The 20,287-nt window shown below is 37.2% G+C and overlaps 1 pseudogene; it reads left to right on the top strand.

Moving 5' to 3' along the window:
* Positions 1-3,244: 3,244 nt before the first annotated feature.
* LOC149139428 (protein CONSERVED IN THE GREEN LINEAGE AND DIATOMS 27, chloroplastic-like) overlaps positions 3,245-20,287 on the top strand; it is a 102,143-nt pseudogene continuing 85,100 nt past the window's right edge.

The raw sequence follows: 20,287 nt of genomic DNA, 5'->3' as shown, positions 1-20,287 counted from the left end.
AAATATATGAAAAAGCCAAAGTGGAAAACGTGGAGGAGCAAAGCAATCAAGATTCCACTTCAAAAGCCTAAAAGGTTGACTCAAGGAGAAGGAAGGCATTCAGTGGTCTTGGATCATCAGATGCAAAGATTTGTAGATATTCATGATTCCCTGAAACTCTTTACCAAGGGTCTTGCTTTGTTCATTAGAAGAAGGTAGGTTGTTGATGACTTTATATGAGCTGCCATTTCCAACACCTCGCATACAAAGGTTACGACTTTCAGCTCCAGAGATAGTTTAGATATCAGCAAGTGATGGTACTTCTTTATATGGAGCTATATATATAGACCAGCCATTGAAATATATGGCCCACCTCCTTACACGACTTTGGTCAGTGTATATGGTGGTCCTAATGTTCAGACTATTTGCAACTGATGGATGAACACATTTGACATGAGAGCACAATATCTATGCAGCAAAGGCTTTTTGGTTTGGAGGGTTCGTAACTATAGACTTGCTATTTTTCAATGAAAAGGTTATATTGAATTTGCTACAAAGAAAAAGGAATTTTTATAGCTTGAAAATAGAGGGAGTGCAAGGCGATTGGACATCCAAGATAAAACAAGGAAGCAAAATAAATGAAGTTTTGAAGCCAAATATTATGTTGGACTGGCGCGCGACGCATTGGAGGTAGGCGCAGCGCACATAGACCGCGCGGCGCACTGGGCTCATTTTCGTAGTGTAAAATTACTCAGGCATGGCGCATCCATGGGGCGCGGCGCGTTGGGCTGGAGCGCGGCACCACAGAACCAAAAACCAAATTTCATCAATCTTTGATCGAATTTCTAAGTCGATTCACTCTTGTGCTCCGAGTAAAGTCTATGTGTCCTTGCCAATGATGTTAGCTCGTGTTCTGATTTGAAGAAGAGGCATTGAATTTCTCGTATCAGTGACTAATTACTTTAGATGATAAATGCGCTGGTAAAGATAGTCGATAGAGTCAGTGAAATCTATAAATCATTAAACAAGAAAGGAGTTTGCCAGGGTGCAAAAATATGGTGTGGGAAATAGTGCCTTTGTTATAAAGGTAAAACCGTTTCTTCAAAAGAAAGCACGTGGAGCTTGTCATTATCACAAAAGATAGGTATTTTCGGCAAATAGATATGTGTTCGCTAGTAGTGAAGGAGGTATTGTCAAGCTTAGCAAATTTACAGCTGAGATCATTCTTCCTTCATTAAAGGCGGAATCTACATTCAACGCTATTTTTATTAAGAAGCTGGTTCTTTCAAACGGAAAAAGGGAATATGAAAAGTCAAAAGCCAAAAGAGAAGACCGAAAGCCAAAATAGAACGAAGATGTCTATCACAGCAGAGCAATCAGATTGGATGGTCTATTTTTTGTCTTCAGTTGCAATTCAACGGGTCTACGACTATAGTTTTCGCCTTTTAATTGGTCATTCGAGAAATTCAAGGGAACGTTGTTCTGTCTTCATAACAGATGGCTGGCTCTTCATCTTCAGTTTGCTAATGATGATTTAAACAACTCCCTATCTTCATCGATGGGTTTTCCCCACCTCTGAGGTTATTTATTGTATTGTAAAACATTTGTAAAAGTTGGAATTTCTGGGAGTAGTGTGGAGGAAACACTCAGCGTTTCACTGTACAGTTTTGCATGAAAATTAAATAAATGATGCAGCTCTAAATCATGAGATCCCTGCGGTGTGAGTTTAGCAAGGCTTTTTCTCTATTTTCATAAGTATCCTGTTATGTTTACATTTCCTTCATAATCATTTCTAGTTGAATGTTGTTTAAGTGACAGAGGTAGAATCCAGTTTACTGCTCTGCCTTGGGAATGGCATTCACGCTTTGTGTCTCTTCTTCCGTCTGAAAAGGATTCATCACATATGCCCTTTTTAGCTTCTCAACCAGTCTTTCCACTCCATATTACTTCAGTTTAATTGCTAAAAATTCATGCCTATCTTGCCTCATGAAACAATCTGTGACTTTGATTTAATTTCTCAGCTCCTGCTGTCTTTTGGTCCCATGCAACCCAGAAAATTTCAGTCATTCAAACAAATTATTTTTTTTCATATCTATTTACTAGCCTAAAATCAGTATTCCTTTTGAGTCATCTCAGACCCCATTGTTTATTTTTACTGAGTGTGACCCGGAGAGAGCCCTCTCCTGTCCTCGTAGGGCTAGCTACGAGGCTGAGTGTGGTTTGTGGTTACCCTGAATTTTTCCTTCCTTCAACCTAAGGCAGATTTAGGCTCTAACATAGTGGTGACTCTGCTGGGGAATGAATATGGTTTGCTTGAAGATTGTCTTGCCCCAATACATCTATCAAGTTCAGATCTGATGGTTGATGGTGGACAACGATACGACATAAGAAGGCTGAAATCATTCACCTAGCGACTCCATTCACTGACGAATCTAGCAATCAGTGCTTCATGCTGACTCCACTGGAGGACTAACTCTTTCTCTACGAAATTGGAAGGACCTTACACAAAGTTCAGGTATCCAAAGTGGAATGGTATTCAGGATCTGGTCTGCTTTCTTGTAAATTACTTCTTTGTTGTTCTTGAAGCTGTCCTGAAAGTTTTTCAAAATTTGTTGCATGATAAAGGTGATCAAAATCTTCACTCGCCCTATTCAAAAAGTGTAAATATTGAGTTCCCCTTTGATCTTGGCCTCCTTACTTTTCCCACATCTTATGATGACTCTCTTCAGAGTGATGAGCCTAAAGAAAAAAAATTGATCCCATAGCTCTTGTATATACTCCTACAGCTGTTATAATCCCAGAAAGGTATAAACCTCTTGTTTTACCTTCTGTTCTTCATGCTTTCCCCAAAAACTATGATCTATACTTGCCAAGATTTGACGGTGAATGTAAGAATGTCAATGCGGAGCAACATGTGCTGAATGTTGAGACTTTTCTAGACCTTTTTGAAGTTGATAACGAAGATGTTAGTATTAGGCTTTTTGCTCTTTCTTTGCAAGGCAAAGTCAAGAGTTGGTTCAAAGCCCTGCCTGATGCAACTATCTCAGATTTCCAGCAGTTCGTCAAAATTTTTCTCGACAGGTGGATGATCAGACAGAACCTTTTCCTTATTGTAGAAGAGTATAACCAGCTCAAAAGACTACCGGGGGAGACAGTACAACAATTTTCAGCCAGATTTAATCAAGTTTATTATTCAATGTCGGTTGACATAAGACCCCTTCCTAGATCCGCCCTCTTGCACTACCTGGCTGCCTTTGACCCGGAAATGGAGTTTCAGCTGAGAGAAAGGAATGTCGCAACGCTGGAAGAGATGCAGAACAGTGCAGTGAATGTAGAGGTTCATTTTTTGATCAGAAGGGCAAGGTTGAAACAAGAAGAGATGAAAAACGTGGATCCTGAGAAATCAACACCTTCAGAGGAAAAGCTTGACATTTTGGTGAGTGCAGTAGAAGAGATGGTGCGAAAAAGGACTGCAAAAAATGAAAATGACGTTCATGAACAAGTGGCTGATCCAAAACATTTTGTTTCTTATCCCAGCTACCATAATGATTGTTTTGTAGATCATCTTGGAGAAGAAAGACCTGTTGATATGACATGTATGCTTGATGATGTGTTTTATACTGACGATTTGCCTCAGTTTGATCAGTATGATGATGATGATTATGTTCTCCAGACAGAAGCTAATCTTGCAGACAAATCAGCAGCTAGTTTGTGGGATGAGGAAGTTCACTCACAGCAGCTCGAGTACAGTGACAAAACGATGCATATCAGTTATGACAATGACGAGGAAAGTGCAGCAAACTGGGAAGTAAGTGAAGGATCTTTACCTTTTTGCTTTGATTCATGTCAGTTCATCAGGGACAATTTCCATGTAATCAGAAATCAGTTGTCGACTAGTCTTGATTTGGATCCTCTTAAGAACGATGAAAACTTTGTTCCAGACTTCTTATATTCAGAGATCCAGCCCCCAAATGGCATTAATTTTCAAGTTGCAGATAAAGACATAGAAGCTGGCATATGTGATCAAATGATACAAGGAGATTCTCTGCCTTTCTGTTTTGAATCATTTCAGTTGTTGAGGGGTAAATTGCATAGTAAATCTTCAAATGAGCAGCCTGTAGGAAATCAACAATCTCTCAGTTTTAATGTTGAGAATGAGACAAATGGCGAAATTCTTGAGCAAGTTGTTAATAAGAAATCTTCCCCTGAAATGATTGATGAAATCATTTTGGATATAAAACCCTCTCTAGCACCAGATTTGTAGCCACCAAACATGATTGAAGGTTAGATTACAGATGAAGGTGTGGCAGCCGAAACACATGATCTAATGATGCAAGAGCATTCTATACCCTTTTGTTTCGAAGTATTTCAGTTTATAAGGCAGAATCTTCGTAATATCTCTAAAGAAAAGGATGAACAGCCAATAGGATGTCATACAGTTTCAATAGATACATCGCAACAGTATTATCAAGTATTTTATGATCTTATTGCTCATGTGTTGGATGATGTTTGCTGTAAAAATTCTTCTCCATTAGCTAACCATGTGACAAAAGAAAATGTTGATAACAATCTGATTCCAAGGCCACCTTTATTATCTTGTTTGACAGATTTTTCATTACAAAGCTCAGATCAAAGTTTGCAGTCATATGAGGAGATTGATAAAGGAGACTTTTGTTCTGGTTGGAAACAGCAACAGAGTTTGGTTCTTCACGAAATTCAGGATCCTTTTGACAGCCTGCTGCTATCACCAAAGAAAGACAACACAGATGTGAGGAAAAGTTTAATATCAAGCTATGAAGATTACTTGAACCAGAGCAGTAATGTGTTGATGGAAATAAAAGGCGATTCTTATGAAGATCCTTTTGCAGTATTCTTGAAGTCATCCAGCCAATTCATGCTTTGCAAGTTTATCGACAGGGAACTTGATTCCAAGTTTCCATGGGAGTTGCCTTTCGATTCTTCCCTTTTCCTGAGCATCAGAAAGCATTTGGGAAGAAATCAAATATCAGCCATGATGCTTACATGGTTGCATTGGTTGTTCCATTTCACTTGATCAGGTGGTGGAAAGAGTAATTAGAGTAGGTTTGATGAATAATGAGCATCTTTCCAGTTTGTTAGTAATGATTTAGTCATGTTTGGTGTTATTATGGTTTTCAGTTTTAGTCTTCAGCCAAAATCCGTTTGCATAATATCAGCCTCCGTGTTTTGACTCCATAGTCTAATGGACGAAGTCACTGTCTGCTCACCCAAAGATCTGTAGTTCTTTGCACCTCCAAGGAGCTGGAGCTACCATCCCCCATTGGAACCAATGTTAGAGTCGGTCTTGTCAGTCCTCTGTCAGAGATCAAAACTCTTTTTGCATTTCATTTTTAGGTGTCTCACTCAATTCACTCAGTTGCATTTCATTAGGGGGCATGCCATAATCTGACGGAAGGGATTTTTTCACTCATTCCCCTCATGTCTGGTACCTACTGGCTTAGGTCTTTTCATCAAGGCCCATCAAGATCATTTTCCAATCAATAACAGTCAACATCTGGCCTCTTGGTCAGCAAAGGGTCATTTCAATCACTAGGTCTAGGGTTTAGTCGTTAGAGTGTCAAAGTAATGCCAGCAGGCCATGAGGATGCCTCCAATAAGTTTTCATTTTAGAAGTTTCATCATCAATAATGCTTGAGGATATTTCTTCTTCAAAACTCTGTTTTGAAGAAGAAATCGTCAAATTTGATTTTGATAAGTGTTTTTAAAAGTTCTTCGTCATGAGGTACTTCAAATGCAACCTCTGGTAATCCTCTGTCAGGACATGCCAAACATCCCTGCAGAACCAACAAAGAAATTCATCATCAGTTCAAATGAAGTGAAGAAATCTCCCAAAAAAAAAACAGAGTTTCAAAGTGAAGTGTCAAAGTTTGCAACAGGACAAATTGGTTTTTGAAATCAAGGGTTAAACCCTTGGCATACATATCATTTTTTCATTCCAAGAGTTCATTTGCACACTAAATATATGAAAAAGCCAAAGTGGAAAACGTGGAGGAGCAAAGCAATCAAGATTCCATTTCAAAAGCCTAAAAGGTTGACTCAAGGAGAAGGAAGGCATTCAGTGGTCTTGGATCATCAAATGCAAAGATTTGTAGATATTCATGATTCCCCGAAACTCTTTACCAAGGGTCTTGCTTTGTTCATTAGAAGAAGGTAGGTTGTTGATGACTTTATATGAGCTACCATTTCCTACACCTCGCATACAAAGGTTATGACTTTTAACTCCAGAGATAGTTCAGATATCAGCAAGTGATGGTACTTCTTTATATGGAGCTATATATAGACCAGCCATTGAAATATATGGCCCACCTCCTTACACGACTTTGGTCAGTGTATATGGTGGTCCTAATGTTCATACTGTTTGCAACTCATGGATGAACACAGCTGACATGAGAGCACAATATATATGCAGCAATGGCTTTTTGGTTTGGAGGGTTTGTAACTATAGACCTGTTATTTTTCAATGAAAAGGTTATATTGAATTTTCTACAAAGAAAAAGGAATTGTTATAGCTTGACAATAGAGGGAGTGCAAGGCAATTGGACATCCAAGATAAAACAAGGAAGCAAAATAAATGAAGTTTTGAAGCCAAATCTTATGTTGGACTGGTGCGCGGTGCATTGGAGGAAGGCGTAGCGCACATAGACTGCGTGGCGCACTGGGCTCATTTTCGCAGTGCAAAATTACTCAGGCGCGACGCATCCACGGGGCATGCCACGTTGGGCTGGAGCGCAGCGCACAGATTCAAAAAGCAAATTTCATCAATGTTTCATCGAATTTCTAAGTCGATTCACTCTTGTGCTCCGAGTAAAGTCTATGTGTCCTTGCCAATGATGTTAGCTCGTGTTTTGATTTGAATAAGAGGCATTGAATTTCTCGTATCAATGACTAATTACTTCAGATGATAAATGCGCTGGTAAATATAGTCGATACAGTCAGTGAAATCTATAAATCATTAAACAAGAAAGGAGTTTTCCAGGGTGCAAAAATATGGTGTGGGAAATAGCGCCTTTGTTATAAAGGTAAAACTGTTTCTTCAAAAGAAAGCACGTGGAGCTTGTCCTTATCACAAAAATATAGGTATTTTCGTCAAATAGATATGTGTTCGCTGGTTGTGAAGGAGGTATTGTCAAGCTTAGCAAATTTACAGCTGAGATCATTCTTCCTTCATTAAAGGCAGAATCTACATTCAACGCTATTTTTATTAAGAAGCTGGTTCTTTCAAACAGCAAAAAGGAATATGAAAAGTCAAAAGCCAAAAGAGAAGACCGAAAGCCAAAATAGAGTGAATATGTCTATCACAGCAGAGCAATCGGATTGGATGGTCTATTTTTTTGTCTTCAGTTGCAATTCAACGGGTCTACGGCTACAGTTTTCGCCTTTTAATTGGTCATCCGATAAATTCAAGTGAACGTTGTTCTGTCTTCATAACAGATGGCCGGCTCTTCATCTTCAGTTTGCTAAAGATGATTTAAAACGACTCCATATCTTCATTGATGGGTTTTCCCCACCTCTGAGGTTATTTATTGTATTGTAAAACATTTGTAAAACTTGGAATTTCTGGGAGTAGTGTGGAGGAAACACTTAGCGTTTCACTGTATAGTTTTGCATGAAAATTAAATAAATGATGCAGCTTTGAATCATGAGATCCCTGCGGTGTGAGTTTAGCAAGGCGTTTTTCTCTGTTTTCATAAGTATCCTGTTATGTTTACATTTCCTTCATAATCATTTCTAGTTGAATGTTGTTTAAGTGACAGAGGTAGAATCCAGTTTACTGCTCTGCCTTGGGAATGGCATTCACGCTTTGTGTCTCTTCTTTTGTCTGAAAAGGATTCATCACATATGCCCTTTTCAGCTTCTCAAACAGTCTTTCCAATCCATATTATTTCAGTTTAATTGCTAAAAATTCATGCCTATCTTGCCTCATGAAACAATCTGTGTCTTTGATTTAATTGCTCAGCTCCTGCTGTCTTTTGGTCCCATGCAGCCCAGAAAATTTCAGTCATTCAAACAAATTATTTTTTTCATATCTATTTACTAGCCTAAAATCGGTATTCCTTTTGAGTCATCTCAGACCCCATTGTTTATTTTTACTGAGTGTGACCTGGAGAGAGCCCTCTCCTGTCCTCGTAGGGCTAGCTACGAGGCTAAGCGTGGTTTGTGGTTACCCTGAATTTTACCTTCCTTTAGCCTAAGGCAGATTTAGGTTCTAACAGCTTCTAGGTGGAGGTCAAATGATATGGCATTATTTGAAATGACCTATCTTTAAAGGGCCATCACTTTTTATTGGTAAGTCAGATTGGGATGAAATTTATATCATTGGAATCATCTTGATGATACTAACACAATGATATTGTCCATTTTAAGTTTTGAGGAAGTTGGAAAAATCGGAATTTTTATATCCCATTCCCATAATTGTACCTTGGGAGTTGCGTCATCATAGGGACCACCTCCTTATAACTCTGGTTGGGTCTAGGGTTTAGGAGGGGGTATTTGCTACAGGTGGTATCAAAGAATCCATGTTCAACTTTTGGATTGGATGGGCTCTATCATGGGCAAGTGACAACAAAATTCCCGTGAAGGGGGTTTCATGTTGATTTTAGAAAATTAACAAAGAAAATTTTTAGGTGTTACAAGCCAATTTGTGATTGATTGGATGCATGCATGATTGATATGCTCACCTTGTGACTTAAGTATGTAGCATGATACTAATGCATGGATCTCTGGTTTAGGGAAGAAGCTCAACTCTTAGCATGATATTTGAATGTGAGTTTAATGGTGTCCTACTCATATCGTCAAGTTGGATTGCATATTAACTGAAATGATGTTTTTCATGTTATTTTGATAAATTCCTTGGCAATGCATGTACTCGCTGTGTGGCATCCTGAAGGTTTGGAAAAATGGTGGTTGTGACCTTAGAGATTTTTTCATTTTCAGCAATTTTTTAGAACTGCCTGCAAGGAAGTAAGCATGCTTACTAGTAGCATACCATTACCATTGGTTGAGTGATGTGATCTTGCATGCTTGGAATGATTGTGCACGAGAATGTTCATGTGATATGAGGGATTTGGAGAAAATCCATGTGTGAGGTGTATTTTTCATAGCATCGCATAGTTCTATGAATGATAGACATATGTATTATATGTTGGTTGGGATGAGGAGATCCCATGGTTTGCATGTGGTAAGAGGCCCAAAATATTAGTGGAGGTTGAATTTTTTCATACGATAATGTTATGTTTTCCTTTGTAAGGCTTGTTCTTTGTGGTAATGTCTTCCTTGTTTAAGGAATGGGGTGCAACATGTAAAAATGGTTGGTTGAAGCTTGTAAGGGATGTTATCTCATTTTGGGAAGGAGCATCCATGTTTGATACTTAGGCTAGATGAGTTCGAGGGAAAGGGTCCTATGTAGACCTTGTGAAGGATTGTAGCTCTACTAAAAGATGAGACTGCAATACTAGAGTTTATCTTGAATTATCTGGAAGTCCCTTGTGCTTTATCACCCTCTTCAATCATTACTTATTTTGTCCATATGGGGTATTCTTCTAGTAGAGTGGACAAAGTAATTGAATAATGTGGCATAGATAATGAGGACATGGTTAAAGATGTTGAAGATACTGCTGCATATGACAGTCAATTTTATGAACTGCCTTGTTGTTGTTGGATTTGAATAAGAGGTTGATTTTAATCATGTTGTTGAGTTAAATTATGGAGTTGATGCTCTTAATAATAGGAAACCTTCTCTATGTTTTCCTGTACCGTATATGATGCCAATATTTAGGACACAATTTCCCATTTAGGAAGGTTATTTTTCTATTTTATGATGTTGAGAGGATGCCATTGGAATGTTGATTACATTGATTTTGATAATACCATTGGATCATTGATGCTATTAATTCTTTTCATAACTAAGGCTATATTCTCTAGTAGTGTTGTGATCTATCCTTGGCTTCATTCATGTCTTGGAATGTACTAGCATTATCCTCAAAGGTTATAGTCTTTTTTTCCTGCTACAATGTCAACTTGTCAATACTTCAAAAAAGAAGAAGAAAGGAGGCATATGGGAACATGTTGCCTAAAAATTGAAAATTTATTAATGTTGTTTACTAGCACTGAAATTAGGATTATTTCGGTGTAATCTTGTAACATCTGCATATGGCGATGTCATAGTTTTTGGGACAGTTGAATCTGCCAAGACTGTAGGATGGTTGTTGGGTGAGCCATTAAATGTATAAGTAGGTTCAACTTTGCATCATTTGGAAAATATTTATTTTCTTTCTTTTATTTCTGTGAGGTTTCACCCATGTGGAAAGGTTCAAAGTATATGACAGGAATTGGTTACAACGCTAGGGACAAGAACTGTGTGCAAAATAATTAAAGGCAGAGATGAATATCACTTAAGCATAATGATATTATTTGTTCTGACCTAATATTTCCTATAGCTACCATGACTATTGAACGTTGAAAGAAGACTAAAATTCTCAAAATAATTTTAACAAATGATAGTAGGGGTCTTCATAAAGAGACTGATAATAATTAAGGCTGATAATTTTGGGGAAAGGGCTGAATTTTAATCTTGTAAAGGCGTGATTATGAATGCGTTAATGTTGGTATTGTTAGAGAATTATATATTATAGAGCAATGGAACACATAAAATATTGCAGAAATATAAACACAGAAAACGCATAAAACAAGAGAGACACAGATATACGTGGTTCACCCAGTTTGGGCTACATCCATGAAAAAATAACAAGTCCTTCTTTTATATTATCCAGCAAAATGAAGAGATACAACCTACAGCAGATCCACTGTAATTACCTCTTCGCTATCGATCTCCTCTCTCTTCCTCACTCAGAATACAGATCTACATAGACGCAATACGATTTCCTCATATATAGTGAGGGGTTGCCTTCTAGAGAAAAAAACCATAAATTAAACATAACTTCTACTGTCAGATCTCCACCTAATGAACGACCCAGATTGACTACGAAATTACAACATTTTACAAGGAAATTGTACATATGTTCTTAGATTCGGGGGCGCTACCCCCGATCCCCCCACTGGGGGGGGCTCCCAAAGGTCGCAGCCACCCCCCTGGACCCTCTGTAGTGAATATTTTACGGGTAGCGTTGCTGCCCCATTACAAAATGGGGTCCAATGCAGTGATACCTTTTAATACAGAAGATAATCAGGCTCCACACCCAACAATCTCCCACTTGGAGACTAATTATAGCAACTCCACTGCTGCTTCATTTGTTGGACAATGACTCCACTTTGGACTTGGATGTTTCTCATCTTCTTCATCATACTTGAAGACCAATTGAAACTAAGCAAATTCTCAGTTTCTCCCTGGTTACAACTTTTGTTAACATATCTGCAGGATTTTGGCTAGTGTGTATCTTTTCTAGCTTCAACTTTCCATCTTCCAATGTTGACCATATGAATTGGTACTTGAGTTGTATATGTTTAGTCTTGGAATGAAATGCAGAGTTCTTTGCAAGATGTATGGCACTCAGGCTATCACTGTATAACTTGCCCAAATCATGCTTCTTACCCAATTCATCCAAAAACCTTTGTAACCAAATCATTTCTTTACTAGCCTATGTAGTAGCAAGATACTCTACTTCTGTTGTTGAGAGTGCAACAACACTTTGTAGTTTTGAGACCCAAATGACAGTTGTTCCACCTACAGTAAACACATACCTTGTTGTGCTCCTCCTGTTATCTCTATCACCCGCCATATCTGCATCAACATATCCTTGTAGAGCAATGTTTGAACCACCAAAGCATAATGCTTGATTTGTAGTACCTCTCAAATACCTAAGAATCCACTTCACCGCCATCCAATGTTCTTTTCCTGGATTGTTCATGTACCTGCTTACAACTCCCACTGCATGTGTAATATCAGGCCTTGTGCAGACCATTGCATACATTAAGCTTCCCAATGCTGATGCATATGGAAATTTAGACATATGAGCCATTTATTCCTGAGTCTTGGAACACTCCTCCTTACTTAATTTGAAATGGATAGCCAAAGGTATGCTAACTAGTTTTTCATTCTGCATATTAAACCTTTTCAACACCTTTTCTATGTACTCACTTTGAGACAATGTTAATTTGTGATTCTTCTTGTCTCTAGTTATTCTCATACCAAGGATTTGTTTTGTAGCACCCAAATCATTCATTGCAAATGAGTTTGCCAATTTTCTTTTGAGCACATTTATTTCCTGCATGTTAGAACCTACAACAACCATGTCATCTACATACAATAACAATATAATATAGTTGACATCATTTTGCCTTTTGATATAAACACAATGATCAGAGTGACATCTAGTATAACCTTGTTCAGACATAAACCTGTCAAATTTTAGATACCATTGCCTTGGACCCTGTTTTAAGCCATACAAGCTCTTCTTCAACCTGCACACTAGTTTCTCCTTCCCTTTTACCTCATATCCTTGTGGCTGTTGCATATATATCTCTTCCTCCAAATCCCTCAAGATGCAAATCTTCAGCTGATACTAGATTTAAAGTAGTTCTGATTGAAGTCATTTTAACAACAGGAGAAAATATCTCATCAAAGTCTATACCCTTTTTCTATGCAAACCCTTTCACCAAAAGTCTAGCTTTATACCTTTTTCTACCTCCATCTTCTTCCTTCAACTTGTAAACCCATTTATTCTGCAATGTTGTTTTACCCGCAGGAAACCTGACTAAGTCCCAAGTCTGGTTATGTGCTAAGGAGTCCATCTCTTCTTTCATGGCTTGCTCCCACTTCTTCCTAGTTTCTACCTACACTGCTTCTTCATAACATTTTGGTTCACCATAATCAGTCAACAATACATAATATAATGAAGGAGAGTATCGTTCATGGGGTCTACTTATCCTAGTAGATCTTCTAACACCACTTTCATGTGTTTGAGGTGCTTGTTGTTGTTGTGGTTGTTGATCATTACGATTTTCAGGCATCATCACTTTTCTTGTGATCTCGTCAAGCACTGTGTATTCTCTATTTTCTTTTTCCTGTTTCTTTTCCTGCAGCTGATCCTTATACAAAACCTTTTCATTGAATATAACATCTCTGCTCCTAATGATTTTGCGTTTTTCATAATCATAAAAGCGATAACCAAAATCATTAACACCATATCCAATAAAGGTACATTTCTTTGATTTTGCCTCAAGCTTTGTTCTATTATCTTTATTAATGTGGAAAAAGGCTTCACAACCAAAAGTCTTTAAAAAGGAGTAGTTTGCCTTTTTACCTGTCGATGCCTCCTCTGGAATACCACCATCCAAGGAACTTGAAGGCCCTCTGTTCATGAGATAAACACTAGTATCTACAACATCTGCCAAAAATTTTAAAGGCAATCCTGCAAGCAATCTCATGCACCTTGCACGCTCCATGATTGTCTTGTTCATCCTTTTTGACACACCATTTTCTTGTGGTGTTCTTGGAACTATCTTCTCTCTACAAATTCCATTCCCTGAACAGTACCTATCAAATTCTTTGTTGCAATATTCACCTCCATTGTCTGATCTGAGACACTTCAACCTTTTTCATGTCTCATTTTCAACCAAAGCTTTCCATTTCTTGGAAGTATCAAATACACCAGATTTATTTCGAATACAATATATCTAGGTTTTTCTGGTTGCATCATCAATAAAAGTAACATAATAATGAGAGCCACCAAGAGATGATACTTGATAAGGTCCCCATACATCTGTATGCACAAGCTCTAATTTTTCGCTTTTATTTTCTTTCCCAACTCTAAGGAATCTGACTCTCTTCTTCTTTCCTTAAACACAATTATCACAAAATTTCAAGTCAACATGCTTCAAACCTGGCAACAAATTTTTTGAGTGAAGAATCTGCATCCCCTTCTCACTCATGTGCTCGAGCCTATGATGTCAAAATGTCGTATCTTCTCCTATAGAGGTTAAAGCATTAACAGAATTAGAAATACCATTGCATAAGTATAATGTACCAACCTTTCCTCCTTTCGCTATTACCAGGGATCCTTTAGTGACCTTCCAGGTTTTATCTGTGAAAGTAGTCACGCAACTTTCACCTCCCAACTGCCCTGTTTAAATTAGATTTTTCTTCAGATCTGGAACATGGCTTACCTCCTTCAATAGCCATTGATTTCCATTTTGCTGTTTTATGAAACTGTACCCATTCCTATGATTTTAGAGGGTTTATCATCACCCAATCGAACCTGTCCAAAATCTCCTTGAACATAATCATAAAAATGTTTCCTATCAGGTGTAGCATGGAATGAGGCCCTTGAATCTACCATCGAGGCATCAATAATATTTTATAGTGAAAGAATCAAATCATCTTGCAACACATCACCTGTTACATTCGCTTCATGATTATTTTCTTGTTGCGCGTCTTCTTCTTTTCTCTTTCGAGACTTGCAGTGTTTCTTCAGGTGTCCTTTCTTCCTGCATTTTCAGCACACTATCCCAGATCTGGACTTGGATCTGCCTTTTCTTGACTTACTGCGATATCCAGGGCTCTTTCCTCTTTCCATTTTTCTTCCCCTAGTCTCTGCAGTCAAAGAATTACTTGATGTCTCACCAGAGCTTTTTAGTCACATTTCCTCACTAAGGATTGTACCGAAACATCATCAAACTTTAAAGTACTAGGTCGAGAGACAGAGTTACTAATGGCCATAACTAAACCATTCCAACTTTCTGGAAATGAGCACAGAAATAACAGAGCCCTAACTTCATCATCAAAAGTTATGCCTACAGAACTTAACTGACTAGTAACTGTATTAAACTCATTTAAATGATCAGTAATAGATCCACCTTATGACATCTTCATATTAAATAAATGCTTCATAAGAAATACCTTATTTGAGGCCGAGGGTTTTTCATATAGTTTGGCCAATGTCGACATTAAACCCTCAGTTGTCGTTTCCTTTGAAATATTAAATGCTACCGACACTGCTAGGCATAGTCTTATTGTTCCAAGTGCTTTTCTGTCAAGAATATCCCATTCTGTGTCTGTCATACTCATCGGCTTCTTTGTATTTCCGCTCAATGGTTGGTACAGATCTCTCTGGTACAAATAATCTTCCATCTGCATCTTCCACCGCTGGTAGTTTTGGCCGTTAATTTTTTTGACCCTAAACCTACCATCTTACGCCATTGATCCCACTTGAACCAGGAACCCTTCTCTCCTGCGAGTTTGTCAGCCAAAAAAGACCTTCATCTCTGATACCAGTTGTTAGAGAATTATATATTACAGAGCAATGGTACACATAAAATATTGCAGAAATATAAACACAGAAAACACATAAAACAAGAGAGACACAGATATACGTGGTTCACCTAGTTTGGGCTACGTCCACGAAGAAATAGCCAGTCCTTCTTTTATATTATGCAGCAAAATGAAGAGATATAACCTACAGTAGATCCGTTGTAATTCCTTCTTCTCTCTCAATATCCTCTCTCTTCCTCAGTAAGAATACAGATCTACATAGACGCAATACAATTTCCTCATATATAGCGAGGGGTTTCCTTCTAGGGCAAAACACCCTAAAATAAACATAAATTCTCTCATCAGATCTCCGCCTAATGAATGGCCCAGATTGACTACGAAATTACATCATTTTACAAGGCAATTTTACATCTGTTCTTAGCTTCGGGGGCATTGCCCTCGATCCCCCGCCAGGGGGAGGGGGTTCCCAAAGGTCGTAGCCACCGCCCCTTGGACCCCTTGCAACGAATATTTTACAGGCAGCGTTGCTGCCCCATTACAAACTGGGGTCCAATGCAGTTATACCTTTGAATATAGAAGATAATCAGGCTCCACACCCAATAGGTATGATAAATAGTTCTAACTATTACCTTAAGGTTGCAAATGCCTTGATTAATAACATTGGCATAAAGGCTGAATTTAAATTGTTGTTTGGTCTCGGTATAGAGGTTGAATGGAAGTAGTGGTTTTTGTTTTGGCATAATAATTGGTTTCCAATTACAACTTAACTTGTCAAGGAAATTGAAATATTTTGAGAGTTGATATATGCATGTGCATGTAGTAATTCTCGTTTTTGAAAATTTATGTTGAGAAAAATATATATATTCTTATTTGTGTCCTGGATGTTGAGACATGTGACTAATATGTAAACTGAGATATGTGTTCAATTACAGGTCAGTGTGCTTGATACAACAAGGCAAGGTAACTAGGATAATCTTATACTTAGTAATGCATTAAAAATCGTGTGTATATGGTAGCGTGTTGGAAGGAATTGGATGGGTAAGGGAGGTTGTCATAAAATTTTGAAGAAGGCTCAAGCTAAGATTTTATTTATGAACCATTGGAAACACTGGGATTCATGGGGATCAAGTCATTGGTTTGTTGAAAGTTTTGTGCAATTGGTCTTTCAGATCGGTTTTATGCTTGATTTACGATTTTGAATGTGATTGATGCATGTCCATACCACTTTGTTTATGGTTTTGTATTACTATTTGGACTTCTATGCTTCCTTTGTTTTCTTCTTGTTCTTTCCTTCTATGTTTCGGGACCTTGGGAATTTGTTGGAAAAAGAGGAAAACTAACGGATCTCGAGAAGAGTTGAATGGAACCCAATAGGAAATGTAAGACGTAGATGAATCCTAGTGCATGAATAAAGGGTAACTAAAGGCAGGAAAGAAAAATATGATAGCCAGTTCAGGGGTTGGTTGGATCCATAAGGATGAATGAATAGTAGCAGGATAGCCATTGAAAAAGGTAACAAGAAAGGTAATTTGAGTACTGGTCAGGTAAAGTAAATGGGATTGACGTAACAAATGCCTTAGCCAAGATGGGAACTATTGTTCTCAATGATGTGCATTCTTTGCATGGATAAAAATGAAGTTCTCTTAACCTTGAGCTTATGAACACATGTAATTGTGTTGAGTTCATGATCATGTTGATGATTGAATAAATGTATATGATTCCATTGTGATTGACAAGTTATTGTATGGATCGTTCTTGTGAAAGTATGATTGATTATGATTATGAATTTATCATATGAATGGATGACATGTTTGTGATTCCCAACTATGTGAGGAATCAATTGGGAAAAGGTAGCCTTGGCTAAGCTATGATTTAATATCATGTAAATATGATTCTTATATTATGATGTGTTTATATTATGAATAGGGAATGTTGAAGGATATACAAATGAAAGGAAAACATTGTGATCCATGGCATGTTTGGACAAACATGGATAATTAAAAAAGCCACAGATCCTGGATTAGGATTGTGGACGCATGTGGTGAAGCATGGAAAAGACACTAGAGGTAGTATGGCCTGGTTCACATGAATAGAGATGGTGTGGTCTCTAGATTCTATGTCACAATGTGATGAACCATGTGTATAGGTGCATGTGTTATGTGTACATGTTATTTTTTATATTACGTTTTGTTGTGTAACATGTTTGGGGCAGGAAAGTATGGGTCTGTCTGGGCTCCTGTGATGTGTTATGTGTTGGGTGGAGGCAGGTGAGCCTCTGGATTCCTAATGATAATATTTTTGCAACAAAAGACAACCTGGTTTGGTAATGCCCATACTCACGGGGTGGAGGGAGCCTCTAGATTCCCTTGATGATTGAGGATGGAGGTAAGCCTATAGATTTCCTTATTTCTTTGAGAAACCGATTCAGTGTATAGAAGAGAAGGCACTAGGTGCTTGCTGGTTTGGAAACCGATCTAAAGTGTGTACAATATTAAAGAGAAGAGAATGCACTAGGTGTTTTTTGGGTTTGGTAACCGATCCAGAATGTGTATGGAAAAGGCCACTGGATGCTTACTCGTTAGACAACCATTCTGATGTGTATAAAGGAAAAATCAAAGAAAAAATTGAAGATAACTGTCAGTATTTTATGTAGTTTTGAATTTTAAAATTATGAACATAATCTAAGATTTTGATTTATGATGGTTGGGTTTTGAGATAACCAGATGTGATAATACTATACATGATGATTTGATCTACAGGCTAATTTGACTTGACATGACTAGAACCAAAATAGAATGGCTAGCGTCACCTCATTGATAAGTTACCAATGAGGTATGATCTGAATTATTACAATTCCTTATGGTGAATCTAATGGAAATTTATGTGGTTTGATGTAAGAAAGCATGGAAAATTTCTCAGTTGGGATGGTTGAAGTTGGCTGCAAGAGTGATAGCAATAATGACAAAAGAATTAGAGCATGTGGCAACATGCTGGTAAAATATTTAAAGAATAGGACCCTTGTGGGACACTAGTACCCAATAGTCTCCATTGTTTCCATGAAGCATGTTATGACTGGTATGATAGTTTGAGGCATGGATATGCCTTGGTTTGATAACCTTCTGATGTGAGGAAACCTTGCTAACAAATGGATCACCCAAGGGACTGGGAAGTAGAGAAGGTGATGTTTGAACATGGAAGATGAATGACTACAAATAAAGTAAACTATCAAACGAGAACTATAAAATCAAAATGAGAACTCTAGCTAGAAAAAAAAAATAACATGAAAAAACAACCCGAAAATGAAAATTGTTGATGATGCATCAACACTTTTTTTTTTTTCGGGGTAAATTTTCCATTTTAAAAAAAATGGAAGTGAAAACCATTTTTTTTTTTTGCAAAAAACACCCTGAAAATTAAAAGTGATGATGCTGGAATAACAATTTTATTTTTCGGGGTAAATTTTCAACATTTTTTAATAATAACTTTGAAGATAAAATATCATGACTCCGAAAAACCTTAAAATTCCAACGATTTTCATGTATGGCATTTAAGATAAAATATCACATCTCTGAAAATCCTTAAAAGCCAAACAATTTTCAGGAATGACATCAAAGGTAAAATATCACGTCTCTGAAAAGTCTAAAAATTCCAACAATTTTCAGCGATGGTGTGAAATAAAAAAATACTTGTAATTCTTTTCAACCATAACATTAAAGATAAAATATCATGACTTAGAAAAAACTTAAAATTTTGACAATTTTTCAACTATGGAATTAAAACTAAAGATCATGACTACATAAAACCTTAAGTTTTCAACATATTTCAACTATGGCATTAAGAAAAAAAAATTATGACTAAAAAAACATTAAAAATGAACACCTGAATGAAAGAGTCAATATACCAAGAGTAATTTATTTTTAAATGCTAAAATTGCAGCTAGTTTAAAATCTTGGTGTAAAATAACTTGACACATTGCAACAAAAAATTAAAAATAAACCATCAAATTGACACAAGGTGTAGACACACTCAACCCATTGCAATGAAAACTTAAAAACCCACCATGAAATTGACACATTGTGTGGACAGACTTGGTCCATTATAAATAAGAATTTAAAATCAACTATCAAATTAACACATATTGAGATCTCGTTGCTAATTGATGATTGACATGGACCAAAAAATAAAATAAAATAGAATAATAAATAAATAAAAATGAAAAACATAAAAGAAAACAAAAATTAAAACATTGAAAAAAATTAAAATTAAAAGAAAAACAAAAAAAAAGTTTCCGTAAAAAAAATGATAAAAAAAATCAAATATTAGAAAAACATAAATTGAGAGTGGAGGTGGGGGAGAGTATTAGAGAAAAATTAAGATTTTCTCTCATACTTTCCGCCACTCCCACCCTAATTTTTCCCTAATACTTCCCGCTACTCCCATCCCATGTCACCCTCACTTTAAGTGTTTTAAGGGTGGGGATAGTGGGGAATATTAAAGAAAACTTAAATTGAGATTGGGGTGAATGGAAATATTATAGAAAGTTTAAAGTTTTCTCTAATATATCCCTCCACCACCACTCTCATTTAAGTTTTCTCATACGTTTTTTCTAATATTTCTACCCACTCCCTCCCCCATCCTCATTCAAGTATGCTCGAAAACTTAAATAAGTTTTCTTAATATTTTTCGCCACCCCTACACCCTTTTTATATGAAGGTGGTCATGGTGGCGGGAGGGTGGGGGACTTTCTAATAAATGTCCACTTTAAGTTTTATTTAATATTTCCACACACCCCTATCTCGGGTTTTCTCTAATATTCTCTACCCACTCCCGCCTCCTCCCCCGCCCTAGCCTCACCCTCATATCAAGCTTTGAATAAGTTTTCTTTGATATTCCCCCACCCTCATATGAAGTTATGAGGGTGAGGATGGGGGTGGGAGAAAATATTAGAGAAATTTTATGAGAGTGGAGTTAGAGGAATGTTAAAGATAATGACATTGAGGGGAAATATTAGAGAAAACTTAAGTTATGCAAGGAATATGGAAA

The sequence above is a fragment of the Pinus tabuliformis genome, chromosome X (assembly GCF_031772625.1).
Source record: "Pinus tabuliformis cultivar Carrire ecotype Pingquan chromosome X, CPIR1, whole genome shotgun sequence".
Classification (NCBI taxonomy): Eukaryota; Viridiplantae; Streptophyta; class Pinopsida; order Pinales; family Pinaceae; genus Pinus; species Pinus tabuliformis.
The sequence above is the reverse complement of the archived record's forward strand: the minus strand, read 5'-3'. Positions and strand labels throughout refer to the sequence as shown.